Consider the following 27,953-nt stretch of genomic DNA (forward strand, 5'->3'; position numbering starts at 1 on the left):
ACACTGATGCCTCCCTGTAGCACGATAGTGCCACTGTTGACGGCAGCAGTGACGGTGGTGGCAGTCATAGTGTGGGCAGAGATGATGATAATGACAGCAATGATAACCACTGATCAATGCCCACCTGGAAGGCATTGCTGATAGCAACAAAGTGAGTATTTGGTTGGTGCCCGTGCGCATTTCTGCACCCCTAAGAGGAGGGTGTTGATGGTGTTTCTTTCCACATTCATAAAAGGATCGATGTGTAACAGATTGGAAATCTTAAAATGGGTCCTGTGCCACCGAGGAAGTGAGACTCACAGCTCCAAAGTCATCGCTGACACTTTTGGAGGCTCCAGGCTACCCTCAGAAAGAGCAATGCTGCCACCAGCCTGCGTGGATTCCAGTAGTGTGAGTCTGCTCCAACCACTTGACACCACTGACAAAGACAGCTCAGACCCTAGAAATACTGGCCGGAGTCCTAGCTCTCCATCTAACTCTCCAGAATTTTCATCAGATCCACTCTATTCCGTATGCTGAGCTCTATTACAAAGAACCACATCTCCCTCACCATCACTGCCTCAAGCACTGTCACTATCTCTACCGGCACAGTTATGGTCACCACCATCGCCACCACCACCATAATCACTGTCACCAACACCCTAATTATCGCCATCACCACCACTATTACTTTCATGCCCATGTTATCACCACTATCATTCTTGCCAACAGTAAGACCAAGACCATCACCATCATCATCAATAACACCATCATTTTACCACCAGCACTGATGTCACCACCATCGTCAGTCACTATCACTGCCATCATTATTACCATTCTTGCCGTCATGACCACCGCTGTCAATACCACCACTAACAGAAGCACTATCCGAGGCAGACTGTCAAGCGCACAATCACCACCATCATTCTCACTATCACCACGATCATTAGGACCATCAACATCATCACTAACACAATGAGCACCAGTACCTCAGTCATCATCACCATCACCACATTACAACACCGCCACCATCATTAGGACCATCAACCTCATCAGCAACACAATAACCACCAGTACCGTTATCATCATCATCATCTGTTGACAATCTCACAGCAGCTCACAGTCAGATACTGCCAAGTGTTGTTCCACTTCTGCCTGGTTCCAGGACTGTAGATGTAACAGACTCATTTAATCTGTACTACATCCCTGGAAGAACGTATTATCCTTGACTCTACTTGTATGAGGGAAAACAGTGAGCTACTAAGGGCTAAAGTATGGTGGTCAGGGTTACTTGGTTAGTAAACGGTCAGTCTGAGGATACCCAGGCACCCAAGCCAGGACACACCCTGCTCTCTCTCTCTCTTCACCCTCATTCAACTCCCAGTCAATAAGGAAACATGATTTGGGGCACACAAAATATTACCTTGACACCATACAGGAGGTCTGCCATATGGCATAGAGCGTAAGCGACAGATTTGCCTTAGAAGTTGGCACCTTATACATTCAAGTAGGGACAGTGAGAGCAGGCTACTGCACCCCACACCCCACGCCTCTAAGCCTCCCTTCTTTAGCCACTCGATTGTCCCAAGCGCCTTCTGCTCTAGGCAACGTCTTGTAGGCAGAGACTGTCAGGGTGGTCACCTGTATTTCAAGAGTGCTCTGACCATGAAAAACAACACAGCAGCAAGCAAAGCTATGATGGAGAACACCAGAGTTGAGATGGCTCTTCAGGGTGACAGTGGAGGGCTGCTCTGAGGAGGTGGCATTTGGTGGGAGATGCAAAGAACAACAGTCTGGCCACACAAAAAGTGTCAGGTGTTCTTAGGGTGGGAGCAGGCGCAAGGGCCTTGAGGCTGGGGACTGCCTGTCAAGTTCAAGGAGCAGGCAAAGAGGCTGGGGCGGTGAGCCTGCAATGAAGGCAAAATCAACAATTACCTGCACCACATAACCACATACCAGGCAGGGCTCAGCACCCATGCATGCTTCCAGTGGGTATTTTGTCTCAAAGATGAGAAAAAAAATGATTGGAACATCTAACAGAGGGTCAAGGCAGATTTCAGGCTTTTTTGTTCTGCGCTCCCCAATGATCAACTGCTCTGCTCAGAGCCTCCTCAGGGTCAGGCACAGAGGAGATCATGGAGTAACTTGGGAAATCTGTGGACCCGAATACGGTAATAGACATCAGGGTCTCTTCAGTTTCTTCTGACGTGCTAAGACCATCAAGGGAGCCTACCTTACTTTAATCTGGCACCCTGTCGCCTGAGACATCCTGACATCTATCACTGCCATATTTACAAAGTTCAGAGGGTCATCTGGCCTGACACCTTTAGAGAAAGGTCATGTCTAAAGTGAAGTATGTGTGTTGTTTTGTTTACTGGTTTGGCATGTCTGTGTGTGTGTGTGTGTGTGTGTGTGTGTGTGTGTGTGTGTTGCATGAGTGTGCAGCTGTAGATATGTATGCACACACGCCCTGACTGGGAAGACCAGTGGTTATATTTCTTCTTATCGCTGTCCACTCCCATCTTCAAGACAGGATCCCTTGGTGAATCTGCAGCTCACTGGTTGGCAAGGCTGGCTGGCCCGCCAGTTGCTGGGGTCCCTCCCTTGTCCTCTCCCCAGTGCTGGGATTACAGTGTAGGTCAGCATGCTTGGCTTTTGCGTGGGTGCAGGGATCACAGACCCAGGCCCTCATGCTTGTGCAGCAAGGACTTTACCCACTGAGCGTCCTCCCAACCCCCACACATGGCTTTTCACTGTGTCCTTCACCGTCTGCCTTTCATCAGACACAGCGCTGTTGGCTTTCCACTTCCAACAAGAGATTCCATTTTTAAAAAGAATTCCTTTTTTTAAAAGGACTTTGATTAAAAGAAAGTATTCAGAAAATTGGATGCAGGCAGCGGACAAATAACTGAGACTGGTCAAGAGTATTACTGCAGGCTCAGCGCATGTACAACTGTGACCTCTACAGGGTCCCATCAGTCCTGGCCATTCTCGCAGCTTCGCAACACAGGTCTCCACATGGAAGTCTAACAGGCGTCGCAAAGTTGTCACGGTCACAACTGTCCTTCCGTCTCCCGCAACTGCTTTAACATAGCCTCCCTTCCCTCCCCATTCTTCCGAGGCTGAGGACAAAGCTGTGTCCCCTGAGACAGCAGCACACCCTCCCTCTCTGCTTACTCTTCCAGCCAGCCAGTCACCTCCATCTTCTAGACGTGTCCCTCTCTGTGACCATCCCCTCATCTGCCGGGATCACAGCTGTGGCCTCCCGCCTGGCCAGCCCCGTCTCACTGGTCCGTCCTCACCCTGGTGGTCCACGGGCTCGCTTAAATCAGTGTTACATACTCCTCTGAGTTTCAAACCTCCGGAGGCTCCCATCACACTCAGACCAAAATCAGAGTGATCTCTGCTGCCTGTCTCTCTGCGGGGACTGCGTGCAACTTCAGCGGCCTTGGGTTCCTTCTCTCAAGCAGGTTCCTACGTGGGGCCTTTGCATTGAGTGTCCCCGGCTCACAAGGCTTCTGTCTAGTTAGAAATCTACTCTGCTCACTTCCTAACCCCATCAGGTCCTTGCTCAGATGCCACCTCCTTATTGTGTCCCACCCTACCACCGTAGTTAGTGCTCAGCAGTCTTCCACCCACCACACTGACAAGTCCCTTCCCCTGTTCTATTTCCTCTTTCATCTCCCACAATGCTCACTGCTAGCAGGCGGATAATGGGTACTGTTGCTGCCTATCCCCCCAAAGCGTGCAAGGTCAGGGTGTCAGCAAACATGCTCGCTCTCCTTGCACCACCCTGTTTACACTGACAGGTACATGGTGACCCTGAGCGGCCTGGTTTCGGCCCTAACCCTAAGGCAGAATGGGGGCCATGAGCTTGGCAAACATCACCTCCTACGGCTCAGACTCTCACACTCTCTGCTGACTGAGGGGCTTGCTATCAGGTTCGGGAGGACATGGGCCACACTGACTCCATTCTCCGCTGGATGGCCACACAGCCAAGCGCATATGGACAGCACAGATTGAACCCGATTGGTTTAGAGAAACAGAAGAAGGAGAGGGGTTGGGGGGGGTTGGAGGGGAAGGAATATGATCTAAATACAATGTGCAGATTCTCAAAGAAGTAATAAAATTATTTTAAGTGGAAATAGCATAAAATGAGGGCTTTAGGCAATATATATATATTTAGGCAATATATATTATTTATATATATACTTATTTATATCATCTTCCTTGGTGATAAATGTACCAAGCTGTAAAGTCTGCATGGAAGGCTCAGATCCTAGAATGGTGGTGCTCCTGTAAAGACCCAGACCACCAGTCCAGTTATCAAAATGTCTTATGAAAGCTTTGAATATAAAAGCAGGAAAAGGCACTGTAGATGGATGTTTCCGTGTAGACCTGTTAGACTCCAGGGCTTTGACATCTTGTTGTGTCTCCGGCTTAAGTGTGCCTGTGTGGATTTGGGTGTGGAAAAAGTGACTGAGGGTGGACACATGCTGGCATCAGGCAGGAAGCAAGAATTTCCCACTGCATAGGCCTGTGGTTTTTGCCTTGGCTCCTCCTCCGTTGTGCTGGCCAGCATCATGAATCACACGCCAGTGATTGGAGCGGTCCCTCCCACAAGCCAGGCAACAGCACAGAAGACCCCGGAGAAACAACCTGAGTGTGTCTGTGGTCATCCCCAGACAAAATCGTCATGGCCCAGATTGCTGTCAGGTGGCCAGGAGGGGGCAGGTGGTAGGGAATCCCAGTGTGCAGGGACAGGGAGGAAGGAAGCAGGGAGGACCAGGAGACTATGGACACGTGAAGAAAGAAGATGGAGAGAAGCCAAAGTGAGGAAATGAAAGGAGACCCCCTGGACGCAGAGGGGGATGCGGCACGCATGAGCTTGTATTCATATACACGGATGTTCCCAGAGCAGCTCAGCGGGGACAGGCCTGTTCCATCAGTTTACACAATGCCATAGTTCTAGGCCCCGTTTTTCTTTTGTTTTTGTACTTGATGGAGATGCAGCCCAGTGCCTCACACACGCTCGTAAGAGCTCTGCCACGGAGATGATCTCCCAAGCCTCTAAGGGTTATCTTGCGTTTTGGATACTCATCAGATGTTTCGATGGGCAATGAAGTATCTCGAGGCATGTGGCGCCCACGGCTCCAGAAAACGGCGACACCACCCTGCACTGTGTGTGTCCACCCGCAACACGTCCATCTGCACCTGTGTGGACCTCAGAGCCAAGGGCCTGGCTCACACCCCTGACTGGACAGTCAAACCTTGTTCTCCCCAAACACAAGGATCACATCTGATAATTTAAGGGATTCTCCTGGTCATCACCTTGTACCCATCCCCAGTTATCATATCTGACTAACATATTCATTCTTTTCCAGTCAAGTTCACCTTCAACCTCATGAACAGGATGCAACTACCATCCCCTGCTCTTCCGTCTATTTCTGAAGAAGGATCTCTACTCCCTAAATTTCAGAGGTCATCCTAGGTGGCCTAGATCTGAGGCACAGAGCACGTCCCCAGAACTATCATCCAGGACTGCTGGAAAATCAATTCTTCTTTCCACTCCCTGGTCTTAAGACTCAAAAACCCCACAGGTGAGCTTTGCACGATGCTGGTGCTCCAAGCTCAGGACCGTGGCTCCCTGTCCCCTGGTCTAGCGGCAGGATTAAGAGTCCTCATGCTTGGTGGTCATGGGTGGGTAGATAGACAGAAATAAAAAAGATAGGCTTTACTTTGTGTCTGTCTTTATATGTGTTTACATATGTGTTCACGTGTGTGCTTTGGTGTGGAGGGCTGGAGGGCAACCTTGGGTGCCAGTCTTGAACAGCCTTTCTCTTGGACTCTCTCACTGATCTGAACTTATCACTTGGGCTCTGCTGACTGGCTAGGGAGCCCTAGAGATCCACCTGCCTGTGTTTCAACAGTGCTGGGATTACAAGGTCCATATCCAGCTTTTCGACATGTATTCTAGGGATCAAACTCAAGGTCTCATGCTTGCACAACTAAGCTATCTTCCCAGCCTTATTTTGTATCTTTTAAAAGTGATTTATATTATAAGTCCCCGCAGATGATAAATCTAATATACAATAAATAAATTGCTTAGCCGAGGACTATTTTCGTTCCACAAAACATAGATCACAGGGGGCAGGAACTGCGTGCACAGAAGAGGCTCAGCTGTGGCATGTCAAATGATGTCAAGATGCATGAAAGAAGGGAGCTAAAAATAGACTACCAGGCTCAGCACCAAAAGCTCCAGGGCTCTAGAGCATCAACCTTGGGATCCAAGAGGAACTGGCTTCAACCACCTATGTGAGGGGTTCTGACTCGGTGCTCAGGCTGGGTCCTTCCTGCTGGCAGCTCCACAGGTTCACAGTGTGTGACTTCAGGGGAGGCAGGCTGCCCCTAATAATGATATGTTATATATTTACAAGTAGAACATTCAGAACATACATGATATGAGCCATCACTCCACAAGCAAGGTGACTGCATTATGTAACAACAGACTCCAGGTTGAAGGTCTATGACAAGGACTGGGGCTGTGACTCCTTGGCAATCAAGGAATTAATAAAAACCATTTTCCACAAGAAAAATGCATATATGAATGTGTGTGTGTGTGTGTGTGTGTGTGTGTAAATGTATATTGCCTGTACACAGAACTGCAATTACTTGAGCTACTTACTTACGATGTGACTCAGAGAAGGACCACAGTGTATGTAAAGAGCCAGCGTCTTTCGGGGCGGGGGGGGGGGCTTTTATCTTGTTTAACTTCACTGGTACAAGTTGTGAAGTCGGATAGCAGTGAATTCACAGATAATTCTGGGAATGTTTACTTCTTCAAGAGTCACACCTAGGAGTCACACCTAGGAGTCACACCTAGGTGACAGCTGCACGGCAGCTTCCAAACAGCCTTCCCTGGATCCTCTCTCCGCCCAGACAATCCAGCCTTGACTATTTCTGAATGAATTTCAACCATGATGGGTTTTTTAGATACATAATTTATTATTCCTAGAGATTGTGTTTTTAAAATGAGTACACATTTCACCGTTCTGTACCTCATCCACAAAGCAGAACACAAGAACCAACCACACTGCACACACACCAAGTGTGTGAGCTGACCTTCTTTCGGGGCCCCCTAAGGAGAAAGAAGCTTTGCACTGGGGGTTGGGAGGGATGGGCTAAATCTGCCAGCGTGCAGACTTCTCCTGAAGTGCTTGGATTCCAGAATGCCCAGTTCCCACTGGGTCAAAATATCCCTGCAGCCTGGAACATGACAGGCGCCTTAGGGAACCACGAACTTAAAATCACGTACCACCCTGACTCGGTTTCTCCACTCCTTTGTGGGCTCTAACCTTACTTCCGAATGACTGAATGCTTTCACGTGCAGATTCAGACAGTAACCTGCCTATGTCCCCAAGCTGGAACACTGGGACGGAGACCCCAGGGGACAATAACTCCTGACGGAGCGATTTATTTCCAGCCATACATGACTGCCGAAACAGCCACCAGGGAGGTTGTGCTGTATGCCAAATTTTCACAAAACATGGCTTGAGAACAGGACGCAGGCAAACCCAAGGAAGCAATCTATTGTTTCCTGGAAATTATCCCACAGTTCGTGATGAAAAGGCATGCAGGTAGAGCTTGTATGTCTAGCATAGATGTAATAGGTTACAATGACATCCCATAGAAACAAAGGCCAATGGGCTCTTTCTGGGCTCTAGGACACAAGCTCAGAGCTGGCCCTGGTCTGACCCACAGAGACACGTAAATAGGACCTGCCTGTGGGAGGATCAGCACCCTCCCAGATGCCAGACTCAAATCCCACATAGCCCTTTGATTCCAGAGGAAAAAGTCGTTCAGCCCTTTGATTCCAGAGAAAAAGTCATTCCCCTGCAAGCCTGCAGCAATGATTTGCTCAGCCTTTGCCTGTCAAAGGTCTCCCCTAAATAGATGCCCACCCTTGGCGGGGAGGGGGATTCAACTTGCCTCATGGCCAAGGTCAAGGGGTGGCTCTGGATGGAAGTCTCCATTTTCCCCAGCAACTCGGCTTCCCTGCAGTTCCTGGATGTTCCCGAGTGCCCTGGGAGGCAGAGGCTGGCAAGGAGCCCCAGGCTTGTTCACTGCTCATTCAGACTCCGAGAAAACCCTGTAGCCCAGCACCTCGCAACGCTGCAATTGCCAGGAAGCTTCCGTCTGCCTTTGGGGGCTGAAGCCCGTTATTATCTGTAAACATTCTTAAATACAGCCGTGCATGAGTGGAGCAGAGCAAGGCTGGGGTGAGGAGGGCAGCCCAGGGCCAGAAAACAGCTCAGGGGACCAAGGGCCTGGCCCCTCCCAGCCTTCGCTCTGCTCCAAACCTTCAGGAATATACAACCTCATTCTTGCAGCAACCGCTCTCAGACTTGGGAGAGTAACAGAGACAGAGTTTCATGGGGCATCTGTGACTTCCCCACACTCCAGCCCGCAGTCCCGATGCCCTTGCCACGTCTGGACTTCAGCCTGTGGGTCCACGGTCCACAAAGGGATTCTGACACCCAACCTATGGACAAAGACGCTGATCTCAGCCATGGCACAGAGTGAGCAGCAGACCAATGTCCAAGGTTCACCTGACATCCCACACCCACCCCCAGGCCCAGAGCTGCTGGCTCAGGCTCAGGAACAGAAGGTCAGTCTCAGGGGGGCCTAGGGGAAGACTATCCATCCTCAGTCATGGCAAAGGCTTCTGTGGGGTGGGGCTTTATATCACAGGGCTTCAGCAGTGCACCTAACCTCGACCCAGTGGATGCTCTCGGGAGCTCCTGTTCCACTTCAGTTATGGTGGCCAAAGTGCTTGGCAAACTGCCTACGTACCCTGAAGGCAGAAAACCCCTGGGGTGAGAATCCCCACTTGGAAGAAAGGTTGCCTTGGGTGGGAATGGTACCACATTTTCTTTACCACAGATAACCAGCCCGGGCCAGAAGCAAGCTAGCCAAACCCTGTCACTGGTTCCTGTAACATCAGTGCAGCCCGGGTCCTTCCCTGAGTGCAAGAGGAAGAGATGACCCAGGCTTCCTATCATAGCAGGAGCGGGTTCCTCCTCACTTCCCAGAGTCACCCTGATAACAGGAGGCCCCCCTCCTCAGGCCTGAAGTGAGGTAAACAAAGGGTTTAACAGAAAGCAAAGGCTCAGGGACATGAACTGGGGGAGGCAGAGAAGAAGGGGGCAGCAGAGATAGAGTAACCCCAAGAGTGAGCCCAGACACAGAGCCAGTCACCCCCACAAAAATTCCTGGGGGGAACTGCACGTCTCTTGCCTGTTTGCCAAGAGCCACTTCCATTTAAGGATTCTGGATAATCTAATTCTACAGCCACTGTTGATCCTGAAAGACTACTCCTGTCCTTTAGAGTCCTTGCTCTGTTAATGACACCTTTGAGCCCCATCCTGCCTCGGAAGAAGCCAGCCTAGGGCACCGTGCTGGCCCAAGGATACAGAAGGCAAAGATTTGGAGTGAATCACTGGTAGATCCAGGGTCATGGTGGGGCAGCTGGAGTCCAGGGGTCTTCTAGTCCTGCTGAGCTGGCCTCATTCTGGGCTGATCTGTGGGCAGGCAGATATTTCGATATCTGTGAGGAAGCAGGCTACTCAAAGGCCACCAGCTGGGGTGAGACAGATGATCCATACCCCACCACCCAGACATTTAGTACTGCCTGGGGTATTTCAGGTACTGGGCCTCAAGTGGGGGTTCCAGGCTGGTCACAGGAAGCCACTGGAAGATCATTTGAGGGTAATGCTGACCTTCTGTGTAACAATAGCAAGCCATTATTTAAGAAGACACAAGGGTGAGGAGCCACAGCGCATGCAGGATAGCTCAAGTGGAAAGTGGGTGATAGAGAGGGACCTCCAGATTCCCAGGCTCCTGGACCACCAGCCAACTTTCGACGCATGCTTCCTGTCTATCACTCTGGCTCCTGATCTGCTTGGTGTGTGGGGCTCAACCAACTATGTATCTCTTCCTTTCCCATCTCTGTTTCTGTCTCTCAGTCTGTGTATTTCTTCGTCTGTTTGTCCTCATCTCTCGCTGTTTCTGAGTCTGTTTTTAGCTTTCTTACTGTCTTACTGTCTCTGTATCTCCAGTGTAGCTGCCACAATCAGTCCTGCGCCCCACTACCTCGCCCCTGCACCCCACTCTCCTCCTCATTCTGAGCTCTACCACCACACCCCACTTCTCTCCCCATTCTATACCCCTTCACTGATCCCCTGGGACACGACACCTAACCCTATATTCCTGTGCAGCAGATCAGGGGCCTAGCAGTTTGGCTGGGAATGGGTAGACTTAGGACACATGTGGGCATAGGCTAAGACGAGATGCCATGACCCAGGTCTCAGGCTGATGACAGGGCATTGGGTACATTTGTGTCAAACTCTGGCTGTTTCTGTGAGGCTGAGGAAAGAGTCATGGAAAACGGTTTAGAGTACTGAACCATCCAAAGCCCAGGTAAGAAGGAGCCAGCTTTGTCTACTGGAAAGTCAAGGGTATACAGCAGATACTGACCCATGGCCCCTCTTCCTCTGGATCCAGTCTCTGAGTCCAGGTTCTTTATGGATTTTCATGATCACTTAAACTGCCTTTGGGGTTCCGGGCCCCGGCAGCTTCTACACGCCTGATGAGAAGCATGCTATATCCGAGACCTCGGCTTGCCTGCCCACATTAACTGCAACCTTAGTGTCCCTGTGACCACTGATGCCCATGGCTGTCTCTACTGCCTTTTCACAATTCCTAGTGCCCCTGGGGAGCTAAAATTCTCCCCTCGGTATTACAGACCCCCCCCATACTCAATGCCAACGGAATCCAGTCACCGCCACTGGGCTACCTCCTCATGAGAACATGACATTCCTGTGCCCCTCCTTCACACCGACCCCTAATCTGGTTTTCTACTCAGATATGGAAGCCACATTCACTTCCCTTCCTCCCAATCCCTCCTTCAGGTCCCCCACAGGGCATTTCCAGCCAGGTTCAACCTGGAGTCCATGGGCAGCATTCTAATGCACGCTTGACTGTGACCACAATGTCCTAGCCCCATCATCTACTTCCTCTTGTTTCTCTGCCCAAGCACAAAGCTTATGGTCCCAGCATTGTGCACCAAAACAAACTCATCTCACTTGCCTGGAGAGAGGCATAAATATTGCCCTTGTCTTTACACAGCCCAGCTGGTTCTCCACCCTTCCCCAGGTCTTATGGGGTACACTGAAATCAAGCACCTTGGTGTGAAGGGGGAGCATCCTAGGCCAGCATGGCCCTTTAGAGTGGCAATTCTTTATATTTTAAGAAGCACTGTTCAAATTTATGTCTCAGAATATACCCAAAGAAAAACATAATCCATCGCAAATACCACGAATGCTAGGGACACGGAGGAGTCCCTGCGATGTTGGTAATCACAGCAAATGTTTCAAAGCTCTGAAAAAGGCCCCCTCGCCAGGGGCACAGCTAAGTAAATTTTCTAAAGTGGGTGTTTCCCTGGGAGACTGCTTGTGCCTTGCCTGCAATTTGGGAAATGAAACTTCAATTTAGACTACTTGAAATAGATGCTTTCGCTTGATTACAAAATAAGACAAAAACCAGCAAGCCAGGTGCAAAGTAAGCACACTGTACTAGTGAGGAGAGGAGCAGATTGTTCGCGAGAGATGGGGGAGGGGCCTGGAGAGCCCTGTACTCTAACCTCATGGAAACTGAAGGACATTTTCTCCTGGGATGAATAGCATGGGGCTTCCACAGGGGCTTAGCAGGAGCTGACTAGTGACGGGGGTACCTGCTGGCTCTGAAGAAGAGGCATGGTGCTCATGGTGAATGGTGAAGGTTAGCGCTGGCCAGGGTCTGCACAATGGCTGTCCTGACCCCACCATATTGATCAGCAAGCAGCCTGTAGTCTTAGCCCTGGTGGGAAGCACTGAACTGGATAAACCAAAGCATCTGTGTGATCTCTGAGATGAGGAACCCACACCCCAGGGTCTCAGTAGAGGCGGTTCTATCACACAAGCATTGACGTGTGCGTTTGGTCCAGCAGTTGAGGGTCCTTCTCCTGGGCTCTGACCTTCAAAGCCACTGGCAGCTGCAGTGGAGACTCTAGAGCCATCCTAGTATGGTCTGAACACTAAATTCCTTCGCAGGCTCCTGGAATGTGGGCTTAGCTGCTATCCAATGGACTCTGTGAAGTGATGAACTCTGGGGGGCCTCTGCTCTACTGGGTGTACCAACCTACTGACAAATTCAAAATGTGATTGGACTGTTGGGGGGTAGAGCTTGGAAGGTGGAGGCTGATTGGAGGACATCTGTCACTGAGGCCACACCTCTCCCTCCTCTTAGAACTCTCTCCTTCCTTTCCACTATGGTATGACATAATGCCCCATAACCACAGCATAACTAAAAACCACTACGAAACAGCACCTCCCCTTAAGTTGCTCATGAGGTATTTATCAGCATGTCTTAAGCAGTTCCCCTTCCCTCCCTATAGTCGGCAGAAGACTGTCCCCTGAAGATTCATGTCCACACTGAAGTTCAGAGAGGGACCACACTTAGAAATGGGGTCTTTGTATGCTATGAATATGTTTTAATACCACTGACTAATAAAGAAGCTGCCAGGTTAGAAGAGATATATAGAGAGTAGGCAGAGTCAAAGAGAAGCCACGTAGCTGCCCAAGAAGCAAGAGGTAACAAACTATGAGTCTTGTGGTAAAATACAAAACAATAGAAATGGGTTAATTTAAGATATAAGAGCTAGCTAGAAATACACCTAAGTTGTTGGCAAAATAGTGTTGTATTTAATACAGTTTCTGTGTGATTATTTGGGTCTGGGAAGCTGGGAAACAAACAAGCAGTTTCTGCTTCCGCTGGTACCCAAACCCAGAGACTCTGCCCTCACAGAAGGGAGGGGCACAGAGGATACATGAGGAAGACTATGGGATACACAGGGAGCACCTGGAGGGCTGCAGACACAGGTGCAGAACAGCAGACGCCACTAGAGAGGCCGAAGGACCCTCCTTAAGAATCTTCAACTTCTGTGTGGCCCTGTTCACGTCTTGACTACAGAATTCTCACCTCCAGAGCTACAGGAGAGCAAACATCTCTCACATCAAGCAGCTAAATTGGAGGCCATTCATCATGGATGCCTAGAAAAGTAATGAACACAAATGTACTTCTCTCTCTCTCTCTCTCTCTCTCTCTCTCTCTCTCTGCCAAATATACTACAATGTGTGTGTATGTGTGTGTATGACACACACACACACTAGTGCCAAATCACAGGAATTTGGCCTCTTGTAGACTCCAGCCTACTTCAGGTCTCTCTACCTATCCCATCCCCAGCCTTGGTTGCCTTCCTACTCTTTCTGCCTGGGTGACTGTAGAGATCCCCCCATCTAGCCTCTAAGCCCCCACCCCAATTCCTCTCCAGAAGAGGAATGCCTCAGGAATACAGACCAAATCCTGCTGGCCACGGCTACCACACTCACCCGCTTCCTTGTTAGGACACAATCTCTGTCTCTCCACAGTTACAGATCCCTCTGCTGGGCCCCAACCTGAGCCATCCCTTAGCAAGGGCGGCACACACTGCTGCTAAGTAAGAAGCACTCTTCCTCTTCTGCCAACCCTTGTCTGAAGAACGTCGTTCCCTGCGGAGTCTCAGGGTGAAGGTTACAGTATACACGGAAAACCATTAGGCACCCCTACTCTAAACCAGGCCTAGCCTAGTTGCACCCTATTATATCCTGATGGAATGGTTGGCTCAGGTCTGCCCTTCCCCCCATACTGCAGCACTCTGAGGGTGGGATGCATTTTATCAGTCACCGCCACAATCCGCTGCCCTGTGTGATACCTGGTGCTCGGTAGATACTGGGAAGAAAAATGATTGGATGAGTGAAAACAGGAATGAAGGACAAGTGGAAAGACGGAGGGAGGAGGGACGGAGGGAGGCAGGGAAAAAGGGAGGGAAAGAGGAAAGAAGGGAGGGAGGGAGAGAGGAAGGGAGGGAGAGAGGGACGGAGGGAGGGAGGGAGGGAGAAAGGGAAAGTGCAAGTGGGCACACAGAGTACCAGAGTGATGTCTCTAAATTGTCCCCTCAGCAACTCTGAGAGTCCTTTCCATGGAAATCAAGAGAAACTATGTTGTCACTGGTCACATGGGGACAGGAGAGGCCTCCATCTACCTGCTGGAGCCATCCATGCATGCAGAGCAAATTTCCATCTGAGTCAACTTCCTGGACCCACCCCTCCCACTGAGAGGCACGTCTGTCACTACATGGCCAACCTGACATCCACAGTTACAGAAGCCACAGGCTTGTGGGAGGTAACATTCAACCTCTTGTGTAGCCCTACAGAAGCCCAATAGGGCCAACTTTCACACCTGTCTCAGAGGACGTGGCCAAATACCTTCGCCATTTTCCCTTCTCTCTGGGTCTGAAGACTTAGGGAATGCAGCCTAGCATGGAGAGATTCTGTCACAAAACCGTGCAACGACCCACTTGCCACCAGCTCATCAGATCTGGGAAAACACAGGAGAGGTGTGAGGGCCAGCAGAGCCTTCTCCGGTGACCTCCTAATTTAACGTCTTCCTACTTGTCAGGGGCTGAGGCAGTAACTACTGCAGAGCCGTCCTGTGTTACCTGCTTGATAACCTTAGCCTTGTTATGTGAGACAAGTCACCTCTGACTCTCCAGGAGAAAGCTGTCCTTACTGTGAACACTCAGGGTTTAAACGCATCCACTTTCTTTTCTGTTGTGGTAAAATCCTCTGACAACAAAACAACTTAGGAGATGAAAGTTGATTTGGGCTTAGTTTTTTCAGGAAAGTCTGTAATGTCGGAGAAGGCATGGCAGCAGGCAGCCAGAGCAGGAAGCTAACTGGTCACATTTCATCTACATACAGGAAGCAAAATGAGAGACCAAGAAGTGGAACGAGGTTCTAAACCTTCAAAGCTCACTCCAGTGACACAATTCCCCAGCAAGGCCATAGCTCCTAGAGCATCTATAACCTCTCCAAGCAGCACTGCCTCCTGGGAACCAAGAGTTCAAACGCATGATCCCCTGGGGGCCATTTCTCATTCAAACCACCAAAACATATGACCAGCATCTGCATGGAACCCAGTGCGGAGTGTGGAGTGGAGAGGATATTATCCAACTGACTGCTCCCGTCCCTGCCTGTGGCAGGACAAGGGCTGTCGTTGGCTTGGTTTGGAGGAAGGAGACTTCTAACATTTTGGTGAAATACTGATGGCGGGAACAAGTTAGAGTATGGGGAAGCTCCAGTCCAATGTACAACTGGCCAGTCTTCAAAGAGAAACACAAGAAAACAGAGGATCCTAGGGCGAGATGGGCGCCTCCCCAGGTAGGAAGATCCTAGAGCAAGATGGGCACCTCCCCAGGCAGGACGCAGGTGTCCTCTAAAAATAGGGGGCCAAGGATGAAACCCCAAAGAAATGCCAGTAACTCCAAGCTCAGATTCTGAAGTCTAGGACATGGAATAGACCTGAGGAACCCTGAGAGGAATCACTCCTACTTTCTGCAGATAAAGCAGTTGTCCTTCAAAGTCCAAGGGGCTTAGAGAGGAGCTCCTCTTGATGGGACACAAGAACTAGAGCACCTCCCTGAGACCCCCACATCAGCTAGCCAGGATGCAACCTGCATCAGACTGTGCAAGGTTGATAAAGGGCTTACACTGAGCTCAGAGTGATCTCTGAGGACCTGAGGGATGACAAGAGAAAGACCGACTCTTCCCTTGGGGTGCTTCAAAAGGCAGAGAGCAGAATCAACGAGAGCTGCACTGCAGGCCCAGCTCAGCTTTGACAACATTGACAGAGCGCTCCAGCTCTGCAGGCTGGAAAGCAAGGGCATAGACACTGTCGTCTGATACAACATGTTGGGTAAGCAGGACGAAACAGGGTCCCTGGAGGAGCAAGAAAATCTGATCTATAGTCAAAAGAGGAAGAAACCATGCATGCGTGTATGTGTGTGCGCACGCACACACACACAGACACACACACACACCACACAACTGCCTTGCTACTGAAACAACTAGGCAGGGACTTTAAAATGATGACAATTTAAAAAATGGTGTGTGAGAGGTTGACAATATATAAATAATCAAGAAAAAAATGGCACGGGAAGGATAAGACACACCCAGATGAAAATGGTACCATGAAAAATGCAATATCATGAATGAAAATCTGGTGAGATTGCCTGAGTGGTAGACCAGACAGAGGAGGGAAAATAAACAGCAAAGGTGGGACAGGTGTAAGACACCGATAGCTCCATAGCAGCAAGAAGCCCCGCTGTGGGCCAGCTGGCTTAATGAAGAATCAAAGGCAGAGGCAGCTATGAGAGCCTTCCTGGCCAAACCTCAAGGACTAGCCTCAAAGTCGGCCTGCAAGGGGGCTTAGACTGAAGAGAATGCACTACAGAGGGCTGTATGCTCCAGGACTCTGTCAACAAGTACAGCACTCCTCAGGCGATTGGTGGAGGCTGGCAGCTCGATATGATGTCAGTAAAGACAGACAGCTTCCCAGAGAGGTTGGGGGAGGAGACAGAATGGGGCCCTCAAGAGAGATCTTATAATCCACCTTTGGATAACCCACCATTGTCTTGGGTGACTATGCACACCTCAGTGACTACATCTCCAACTGTGGGTGTTGGGAGGAGGAATGAATCCTAAACAGCCAAGAAATAAATGGTGACAAGGCTGCAGCAAGAGAAACCTGTGTCTGCAGCTGCTATAATATATTATCTAAAGCGCCGTTTTCAGGACGTAGGAAAGATGGGAAATTGTCACCAACACAAGACTGAAAAATGCCTATGAAAGAGCTAACTCCATTCTCGGACTCAGCAAGATCTTCACAGCAGCCATTATGTCCAATCCAATTGGGCATTTTGACAAGACAGGGATTGTCTGCAAGAATCCAGAGTAAAGTCTAGGAAAGAGCAGCGTGGTGCACGGGACTGAGCTGAAGAGAACGCTTCACTGACAGAGTTAGTTGGTTTTTGTTGTGATGACCAGAGAGAAAGAGGCCCAAAGGGAAGGGATGAAGAAAAGTCAAGGTGTGTGCCGTGCAGTGAACCCACAAACGTAGAGTGAGAGTCCTGGGATGAGGGGAGTGAAAAAGAATAGGGAAAAATCTAAAGGAAATATTATCTGAAAATCCCTCCACAAAAAAAAAGTTTTAAATAACTTAAACCACATGCCTAAGAAACTGAACATCCTCCAAATAGGAGACTCACACCCAGACACTTTGAGATCAAAATAGTAAGAGACAAAACAAGGAGAAAATCTGGAGAATAGCAAAAGGGAAGGTAGACCAACAAGAGAAGGGGTGGCTTCTCTTCTGAGGAAACAGGCAATGGAACACCACTTTACATGCTGAAAGGGGGAGAGACTGTCCGCTGTGAACCGTAAAGCCAGAAAGAACCTTCCAAGAGTCTGTGAGTCTGATACGGTGGCACACACCTTTGATCTTGGGAGTTAGAGGTATTTGGGGCCAGCCTGGTCTACATGGCAAGCAGTAGGCCAGGCTGGTCTACATAATGAGATCCTGCCAATAATAATAATAATAATAATAATAATAATAATAATAATAATAATAATATGAATTTGTAGGCATTTTCAGTGGAATACAACAAAGGTATTCTTAAGAGTTTCATAGCAAGAAAAGCTAGGAACATTTGTTCTGGCTAGTTTTATGTCAACTTAACATAAGCTAGAGTTGTTTTGGCAAAAGAAGCCTCAACTGAAAAAAAAATGTCCCCACCAGATTGGCCTGTGGACAAGCCTTTATTTAGTGCATTTAACTGATGTTTGATTTGGGAGGGTCCAGCTCATTGTAGTCCATGCCACCCCCGGGTAGGGAGTCCTGCTGTGTCAGGGAGTTAGCTGTGTAAGTCGTGTGAAGTAAGCCAGTAAGCAGCAGTCCACTAAGACTCTGCTTCTGTTTTTGCCTGGAGGTTTTGCCCTATCTTCCCTCAATGAGGGAACGTGCCCTGAGAGTTGTAAGATGAAACAAACCATTTTGTAGGCAGAGGCTGCCTGTTCATTCCTGGCCATCCAGACCCGAAATAACCACACAGAAATGGTATTAACTAAACACTGATTGGCCAATCACTTAGGCTCATGGCTAACTAGCCCATATATCTTAAAGTAACCCATTTCTATTTATCTGTGTATTGTCACATGGCTGTGGCCTACTGGTAAGGTTCCATCTGGCATTGGCATCTGTCTCCTGTAGCAGTTACATGGCTTCTCCCTGACCCTGCCTTCTTTCCTCCTCTACTGCTTGGAATTCCTGCCTTGCTCTATTCTGCTGAGCCACTGGCCGAAACAGCTTTATTCATTAATCAATAAAAGCAACACATAGACAGAAGGACCTCCCATACCACCCTTTCCTCCCCATGTTGCTTCTGGTCATGGTGTTTACCACAGCAGTAGAAACCTAGCTAAGACAGCACATTTTAGCCTAAAAGCAAGTTCCAGGATCTCCCTCAAGGAAAGTCTGCACCTATGAAAGTCATCCGAGGGAGTGTTTCCCCTAATCTCCTGACTGGCTTAACCAGACGGCACAAATGCCCCCACCCGCATGCAACTGCATCTGTGCTGTAGAACTCCAAATGCTCAGTAACAACAGTGCAGAGGGCGTGGAAAAGCCATGCAGAGAAAGGGAGTGGTGTCAGGGGTCAAGAATCCGAAAGAACAAACGAAGAGACTGGAAAGAGCAGCTAAGAAGGCAGATGGAAAAAAAAAACCTCCTAGAACATGCCTTCCCTCCCTCCTTTCCCCAGCTTCCTGAGATGGACTCTTGCCAAGCGATGGCTGTGCCGCTGTACCGCCACACTCAGAGCATCTCAGGTGTGGCCCATCTAACAGCACGGAAGGGGGAAGGACCAGTTCTCTACAGAAGTGGGGTCCATACCAGCTTAGACTTAAGTCGGTGTGATTTCTGCACATTATTCTGATAACTCGAGTACATAGGGTTATCCCCAGAACAAGAACTAAGAAAATAGCAGTCATTAAACACACGAAAAGTCACACTAAAAGAATGCCAATGTGTCAGGCATGCTGGTGCACACCTTTAATCCCAGCACTTGGGAAGCAGAGGCAGGTGGATCTCTACAGACAGGAGACCAGCCTGGTTTACAGAGTGCTTTTCAGGCCAGCCAGGGCTACATAGTGAGACCCTGCCTCAAAACAAACAACCCAATGCAAAAGCATCCAAGGAAGAATAGAGAACAAGGAAGCATGTGCTGTGGAAACAGAGGGCGAGTGGTACATCTGGTTTACTAGCAAGTGTAATGACAACTAAAAGTCAATGACTTAGAACATCCAGGAAATGCAGGAGACCACTAAAGGGTCAGATCCAGCTGCACTCTGTCTACAAGATACAGGATAAACAGCACTGTGGGAGAAAGGTAACGGACGATAAGAGATACATTGGGCAGACAGACACCATTCAAAGCTAGAGTGGCAATACCAGACACTTATTTTAAAACAAAGTCATTATAGAGACAAGAATGGGTTTGTGATGATAAAGGTTCAATACATCAACAATGAATAGTAAAAGCGCGCGCGCACACACACACACACACACACACACACACACATCACATCATATCACATCACATATCCAGTACCAGCTTCAGGGCTAGAAAAATTGCTCAGCAGTTAAGGGCACTTGCTGCTTTTGCACAGGACCCAGGTTTGAGTCCCAGCACCTACATAGTGGCTCACAACCATCTGTAACTCCAGTCACAGCAGAGCTAACTTCTGACTGCTGTGTACATCAGAATGCACACAGTACTCAGACATAGATGTGAGCAAAGTATTCACACACATAAGATGAAAATAAATTTAGAAAAAATTAGAACCCCTAAGTAGAGAAAGTAAAACCTGGTGGCCAGATGCTCAGTGCGTAGACACTGCCTCCAAGGCCCCAGATGCTCACTGCATAGACACTGCCTCCAAGCCAATGCCCTGAGTTTGATTTCTGGAACCCTGATGGTAGAAGGACAGAAATGACTCTTGCAAGTTGTCCTCTTACCTCCACCCATATGCTGTGGCAAATTACCCCCACCCTAGCACATGGTAAAAAAAAAAAAAGTAAATAAAAAAAATCCTTAAGCTAAAAAAAAAAAAAAAAGATACCAAATTGATAGAATGAAAAGGAAGCGGAGACTTCAGCAGCCCACTTCTGGATATGAATAGAAAAGCAGGCAGAAGAGCACAAAGAAAACAGAAGGAAATGAGGAAGTGACTGAGCAACAGACGATTATCCCATAGGACGGACACAATAGGGCACTTTACCCGGCATCAGCACAAACACATTCTTTTCAAATGCACACGGAACATGGACCGCAGTCAGAGGAACAGACAAGCTAGGATCTAGATCTAAGCTCAAGAAACTTAAAGAGATTGAAATGATACATATGTCACAATAATAACTAGAGGGAAAAGGCCGCGTGTTTGAGGAGCAGTGGGAAGAGAGTGTGGAAGGGCTGGGAGGAAGAAGAGGAAGAAAAAATGAAACAGTTATAGTTTAATAAAATTTTAAAAGAAAAAAAGACCATATATTTAAAAAAATTGAAATCATATTTAAACCCTGGCTTCTGACCAAAAAGGAACAAAACAACACATCAATGACAGCTGGTGTGTTGTTCACACCTTTATTCCCAGCACTCAGGAGGCAGAGGTGGAGGATCTCTGTGAGTGTGAGGCCAGCCTGGTCTACAGAGCGAGTTCCAGCATAGCCAGTGTCACATATAGAAGCCCAACCCTCTCTCAGACGGAGGAGGAGGAGAAGGAAAGAAATCAATAATATAATAAAATAATGACATTTGCATAATTCAGTATCTAAATCCTTGTGCTGGGGGCTCTTCCCTTTCCCATGTCAGAATGCTGGAGGATCCAATCTTGTGTAAAATCACGCTTCTGTGAGTTCAAGAGTGCATCAGACATGTAATTCGTGGCATCTCCTCACTAGCGCTTCTTACTCTCTGAACTTGGAGGATATTTAACTTACCGAGGTAGGGGACTCAAAGAACTTCAGTCAGGGAGCACAAGGGGCTAAAACTACCCAGTTACAGAAGCAGCGGGAAGCAAGACAGAACTGTGAACTGCGTGTCAGAAATCGGTGACACACAGCTTGACAAATTCCTGGGGAGCTATGGATTAGGGTAACAGCTCCCTACTCCCATGAAGACATTAAAAACCATTAAAATGCATACTTCAAATGCATTCATTTTATGGTTATATGATTACATCTCTATAAACCTAGATATGAAAATAATTTTTAGAAAGTCGAAGTGAGGTGTCATTTCACACACACCTGAACGTCAAAATGAAAACCGTCTTCAGCACCCACTTCTAGAAAGGACATGGAGCAGAGGGAACACAGCCTGTGAGAAGCTGTACACGAGATCTTTAGGATACTAACCATAGGCATATGGTTACCTTACATCCTGACAAGTTCACTTTTGCAGGTTACCCAAGAAGTAAAAACATCTATCTACAAAATGATGTTACACAAGAATTCTCATAATCCAAACTTTAAAAAAAAAAAAAAAAAAAAAAACATTGGCTACAAACTGGAAACAAATGTCTCTCATAATCACACAGTAACTTTCTGTTCATCAAGATAAAAGAACACACACTCAGGTATGGATGAGTTCTAAAGCATGGTATTTGGTGAAAGTGCACACACACACACACACACACACACACACCACACGTGCGCGCGTGTGCGCGCCTACGCTGCATGGCTCAGAGCACAATCTATGGTTATCGTTCTTTGTAAAGTAGTTGTCTGGGCTGGGGGAGACTGACTTAAGTAGGACTCCTGGACATTCTAGGTGTCCTAGGATGTCATAGCTCATCTGAGAGGCGCCCAGATTGACAACACCTTCTTCTAGCCCCCGTCTCCCAAACGGCAGCAGTGAAAGGTAGCATACCAAGTTTATATTCGAATTTTCCTGCAAGAATCTCTATGGAGTGACATGTGTTGCCAGTTGCCTTTTAGGAGGTAGCAACAGGCTGATCTACTTTTGGACGATGGAAACCAAGATCAGGTGTAGGTGGTTATACCTGCCTGTCCTACCCGTTGTAAAGAGTTTGTTACAGAGTGACATCAACATTCCTTGATCAGGATTCCCTGGACCTGAGATTTCTTCAGGGTCAGAGAGAGTTGTCCTTTCTGTGCATCCATGAATTTAAAAGTGTCTATAAAGAAGTCATCCACTATATGTGAATTACATGTGTGTAGATAGATAGATAGATAGATAGATAGATAGATAGTATATGTGAATTATATATACAGTATAGATAGTGGGTGGATGAGTAGGTGATAGTGATGATACATTGATTTCTGTATGTGTGTGTGTTTGTTGAAATTATTCAAAAAAAATGAGTCCATTCAGAATGCATTCCCTAAAATGGTGGTTTTCATGTGAAAACTAAAGGAGATCACAGATTTCTCTTTATATAGATATCTGGGTAAATAGATGTAGGTATCTAGATGATCAATTAAGTGAACGGATGGATTTATAGACTAGCAGATAAAAAATAGATTACAAATGCGTGATAGATGATAGATAGATCAGTAGAAAGACAGACAGGATGGCAGACAGACAGAAGGGAAGCGAATACCCACCCTGACCCGTAACACCTCACTTTCTCTAGACACAAAACACACCATTGCTTGCTCATGCTGCTGTTTGACCAAGCGTCCACTATTTATGAATGTGCAGGTCATTTCTAACCTCTTGTGATAATGGAAAATGGCACCGTGAGCAGCCTAACACATGTACTGTTGTAGCTCACCAAGACACTCTGGGATAAGAGTCCTACATTTAGCATTGGTAGCTCAAAGGTGACTTTGCTAAATACAGTCAAACTTCCTTTCAAAACGTTTTCTTTTCTGGTCAGTTTATAATGACAAAAGGATATAGTCTTTTAATTTTAATATTCCCTTTTAAAATTTCATATTAACTAATAGACACTGGGAGGCCAATAACACAGGAGATGGCTCAAAATTCAATATGAGCTGCACAGTGTGGTGCTAAGAAACGCTGTCCAAATGGGCTCATTTCTTTGGAACGATTTCAATGCACACACATAGAAAATAAGCATATATACTGCTACAGAATTATCAAAGATAAACACTTTGTCATTGGAGCTTATGATGAGTTCTCTTTGTAGTCAAAGAAATGAAACAATAAAATGAGCAAGCGCCTATTTGGAAAGAAAGAAAGAAGAAGGGGGGGAGGAGGAAGAAGGAGGAGACGGAGGGAGGGAGGGCATGAGTACATTAGAATGGGGGTTGATATTTTAGCAGCGAGCCTCTGTCTCCTCAACTCCAACCCCGCCCACCCCCACCCCAAACCCACACCAGCCCCCACCTGCCCCCAGCCCCCACCCAAGCAAGACCCAGGAGCTCTCTAGCCTGGGCAAGGTGTCCCTTGTTATTTTATGCTTTGTTGTGCAGATAAAGCTGCAGTGAGCATCCTGGGTGCCTCCTGCTGCTCCTGGAGGTGACTTTCTCCAGGGCAAAGGCCCAAGGGACATTCTGAGGTCAGAGCACCCCCAGGTCCAGGAGATGTGTGTCCCCTTCCCACCACAGAAGCAGGGCCCTCTCAACCCAATGCCCATGGCGTACTCATGGATGCCGTGTTTTAATTCGCTCTTCTGACACACAGACTTAGCATCCGGTTGGTTGGTTTGCATCGAGTGTGGTACTATATTAAAGCAGGGATTCTGACTTTGAGGAGAAAAAAAAATCTACATGCTTGGCTTTAAAAAAACTCAGTACCTACTCCCACAGGAATGAACAGCACACCCCACAAAAGACAGGGGCCAGCTTTTCATATTTTTCCTCTAAAAGCCTTGGCCATTTGAACCTGCATCCTTTGTGTAAACCTTAGCACAACAATCCATGGACTGCCTTAATTTCAGAGAAAAACACAGGCAAAATCACACAGAATTTCCTTCGGAATTCCCTCTGATTTTTTAATTGGTGGCTCTGCCACCACAGAGAGCCTCCTTTTCTCATTTTCCTTTTTTCCTTGTGTGCTGCAGCGAAAGCACAGATTTCTAAGAACCTCATCATAGAGAAAACCAACTAGAAACCGTGCTGGATTCCTGTGGGCCTGGGAAGAGCATTTGGTGCAAACCCTCGAGTTCTGTGCTTTACGATTTGATGTGTTTGCTCCTTCGCCAACGGGAAATCCTTCCCAGATCCTGTTACGTCTCTTTCTATACCTGTAAGAAGAAAATATGCACACACCGAGAAATTATTCCTCCCGTTCTGACAGACAACTTTGCCAAATTTACCTTTTGACCTTCAGAGGAGAAAATTAAGAAAGAAGAGAGATACAAGAACATAGTGAGGGCTGGTGTTGGTTTTATTTTTTCTATGTGTTTCAGTGTGATGCGTGCATGCACATGTGTGTGGTGTATGTGTCCGTGTGTACTCGCGTGTGTGCAGTGTACAGATAGGAGACAACCTGTAATGTCATTCTTCAGGGAAGCCCCACATTTTTCATTTGACACAGAATCTCTCACTGGTTATAGGCTGGCTGGCCACTGAGCCCAGACCACTAGGAATACATACACAAACCACCATGCCTGGCTTTAACACGGCTAACAGGGATCTAACTCAGGTCTTCACAGGAGACAAACACTTTAGCCACCTTCCTGGGACTAGGGTTTAGTTTCTTTTTTTTAAGATTCTTATATAAATTATATAGGTGTGTGGGAATGTACACATGCTAAGTGTAAGAGCCTGTAGGGGCCATCAGAGGGTGGCTGGTAGATATCCTGAACACAGAGTTACAGGCAGTTGTGAGCAGCCCAGCATGAGTGTTCAGAACAAAGCTCTGGTCTGCTGCAAGACCAGCAAGCATCCTTAAACAACTGAACCTTGCCTCCCATCCCAGGGCTTGGCTTCTTATTTGGAGAGACACAGGTCTACACGAACTGTGTTCTGGGCACTCGAAACTGTGACGGAAGCCATACTCCAGGGTCAGCACTAACACCTGTAGCCAACGGAAAAGACACTGCCAAATAATACTGAGTCAAAAACTAGACGGGGAAAACCATAATCCATTAGTCCCACGCTGAGCTGGAACAGGCGTTTCTAACTGACTGTAACTCTAAGGGGATGATGCTTCAGACTTGGGGGTAGAGAAGGTCTTTAAGGCGAGCAGAGATAAGCAGAGGCTAGTGACACTCTAAATACCTAATCAGAGCCACAAGCCCCAGTGTGGCTCAGCTCCAAAGGACAAGATGAGGAGAAATGGCATTAAGGGAAAAGCAGGGGGCCCCACTTGTAACCAGTGACCAGCCAGCCTTCTTAATGACCAGTGAGAGACTTTATTAAGTATACTTCATTAGGAAACACAAGACTCTCCAAATGTATGCTTCAAAATCCCTTTCAAGAAAGACACATTTCTTCTGGGGATAGAACCCGGGGTAGACCCTCATCCTAGGATGCACGATTTCAACACACAGTGGCCAGGAAGCGGCATCTCTGTATCCCTGTATCTGTAGCTGTACTCCCGAGAGCATCATATATAGAACAGGGTTTTTCTGCCCTACCCACCACCCTTAGTACCTCGCTTGGAACAATTCATAGATGGCTTATTTTGCTGTTTGTTTTTCAATACGCTTGCCATAAAAATCTTACTCTCATTTTATATATATATATATGAAGCCATAGAGGGAAAATTCAGACATTAACTCAAATAAGCAATTACACAGCACATAAACTCTAGGGGCGTCACCTTTCCCTAAACCCATCAGCCAACATGGCTGAGCTGGGAGCAGAGGAATCTGCAATTTCATTGTCCACACTGCCAGCTACATTGCTGAAGCAGGCGCTTCCCTCAGGGAAACACAAAGCTCTGACGCATGTTTGGGGAGGGGACAATTGCCAAGGCACCACCCCTCCCATGAGTGAGACTGGCATTAGCCCATCAGCCACAATGCTGAGGCAGTGTCTCTAAGGGCAAGCTTGTTTCTCCCTCAATCTCCCCCACTTTCAAGGACATCCACGCAATTCCATTCCTTATTTCACTAATCCAAACATGACCTCTCTAATTAGCCCCAAAAGAAAGGGACAGAGGTAAGTGTCAGCAAGCTGGGGAAGGACAAACCCACCCTTGTTGAGCCAAGTATGCCACAAGCCTGTTCCTAGGAAGTAAATTCACTAGGAGGTTGGTCCCACAGGTCTTTGAGTCTTCCTTCTCCCAGCCTCCCATGGTCATTGAATAATCATGTTAAGCCCTCTTCTTGCATGCTGGGAAGCTACCAGAGGTCCTAAAGGACCAGCCTGAAATTTCTCCACAGACTTTTTCTTCTTTCCCACAACCACCAAGTCCTTCTAAGGCCATAGCACTGATTTCTAGGCTCCCCTCAGGCAATGAGGCCTGTGGCTTGCAGGGAGTGACAAGCTTCAGGCCAGCAAGGTATCTTTTCTTGGGTTAGGCATTTTTCTTAACTGGTAGGAAAAACTCTTCTCTCCCCTGGAGTTGTCTGGCGAGAGTCTGGTGTTCATGAGGACAGGGTGGCTTATAAGCAGGGTGATACAGAGATCCAGGCTAGAACATAGAGGGGAGGCAACGCCAAGACGAATTAGACCCTTCTGTCCCAGAGTTTGAGCTTCTAATGGGAAAACCAGACCGGCAGGTTTCTCGATGGCATCTGAAGCTATGTGCAGCTCAAGGGATCTTGGCCGTGAGATGAGACCTTTCTTCAGGGAAGGCAGCCAGCCTCCCTCTTACACAGCTAACCCCTGGGCTCCAACAACATCTACATGAAGCAGAAACACACACAATGCTTCCACACTGAGGTAGAGCCAGGGAAGCAAAGTTCTTTGATTTGAGTTGAGAGTCCTGAGCCAGGAGCAAGCAAATGTTCCTCGGGGGTCACAAGGGCATCAGTGGCATCACTGGGGCCCGGATCTGAGACCTCACTTTTCTCCAGGAACGAGACTAGAGAGTTGGGCCTGTGGGAGCAGGGCTATAATCTTAGCACTATTTCTTTCTTCCAGGAAATATGGAGCCCAACGAAGGCCTGTAGAAGGGCAACACCGAGGGGAAAAATAAGAGATGAAAAGAGGTGAACGTATAAGGGAAAACCTGGGCATCACGTCACTGAAGTGTTCTTCAACAGCAGAACCCATGTGTTCTAGAATGTTCTACCCAGGACCGTTCTCTACTCAACCAACTGATGCCTATTCAGCCATCAGAATCCAGCTGGAGACCCATTCTGCGAGAGTCCAGCCTAGACCAGAGGTCAATCGCTGCCATCACTCAAATGAAGTGCCGTGTCCCACTAGCCGAACTCACAGGGTGATAAGAAGGACCAGGAGCCAGCTCACCGGCTGCTGTATGAGGAAGGGGATGAGTCTCAGTCAATCTCATGCCGGGGAACTGTGGGTGGGGAAAGGAATGAACTCAAAGATTGGCAGCAGTTACCACTGCAAATCAACCAACCTACTGCTGTCTTAGAAGCCACCACAGGCTATCTTTAAAAATAAAAGATATTCAGGGGCCGGAGAGACGGCTCGGCAGTGGAGAGCACCTGCTGCACTTGCAGAGGACCCACATGGTGGCCACAACTGTCTAACTCACTAACGACACTCGGTGGAGAGCTGATGCTCACTCCAGGCCTCCGTGAAGACTGCACGCATGTGGAGCAATGACAGACACACAAGCAGACGCCCATACACATAAAACACACAAAAAAAGAAAATATACTTTTTTGTAATGCGCTGTAATAGCTAGGGCAAACCTGATTTAAAAAAAAACAAAAAACTCCTATTCAATATCTGCACTCTGTACCTGAGATACAAAGGGGTAGACAGAGGCTCTAGTCAGAGGGGGTGTAGGTTCAACTGTGTGTGCGTGTTGTGTGTGTGTGTGTGTGTGTGTGCGCGCGCGCACATGTGTGAATGAGTGTGTGTGTGTATGT

At 47.9% G+C, this 27,953-nt stretch overlaps 1 protein-coding gene and 1 long non-coding RNA gene across 5 annotated transcripts in view; one reads left to right on the forward strand and one right to left on the reverse strand.

The window, feature by feature from the left end:
* The window catches only part of Phactr3 (phosphatase and actin regulator 3), a 212,352-nt gene that overhangs the window by 126,601 nt on the left and 57,798 nt on the right, over positions 1-27,953 (reverse strand). The window contains exon 1 of one of the 4 annotated variants that reach the window (XM_087910922.1): positions 7,969-8,108. The exons of the other annotated variants lie outside the window; for them this stretch is intronic. The gene's annotated coding sequence lies outside the window, so the exon portion shown is untranslated. Of the gene's footprint in view, positions 1-7,968; positions 8,109-27,953 lie in introns of those variants that run through there. 4 annotated transcript variants of the gene reach the window in all.
* LOC146892710 (uncharacterized) lies at positions 8,217-27,807 on the forward strand. The gene is made up of 2 exons (XR_015004221.2): positions 8,217-8,647; positions 27,031-27,807. It is a non-coding gene; the product is annotated as an uncharacterized LOC146892710 (long non-coding RNA).

This window comes from Myodes glareolus, chromosome 10 (assembly GCF_982192425.1).
Source record: "Myodes glareolus chromosome 10, mMyoGla1.1, whole genome shotgun sequence".
NCBI classification, from domain to species: domain Eukaryota; kingdom Metazoa; phylum Chordata; class Mammalia; order Rodentia; family Cricetidae; genus Myodes; species Myodes glareolus.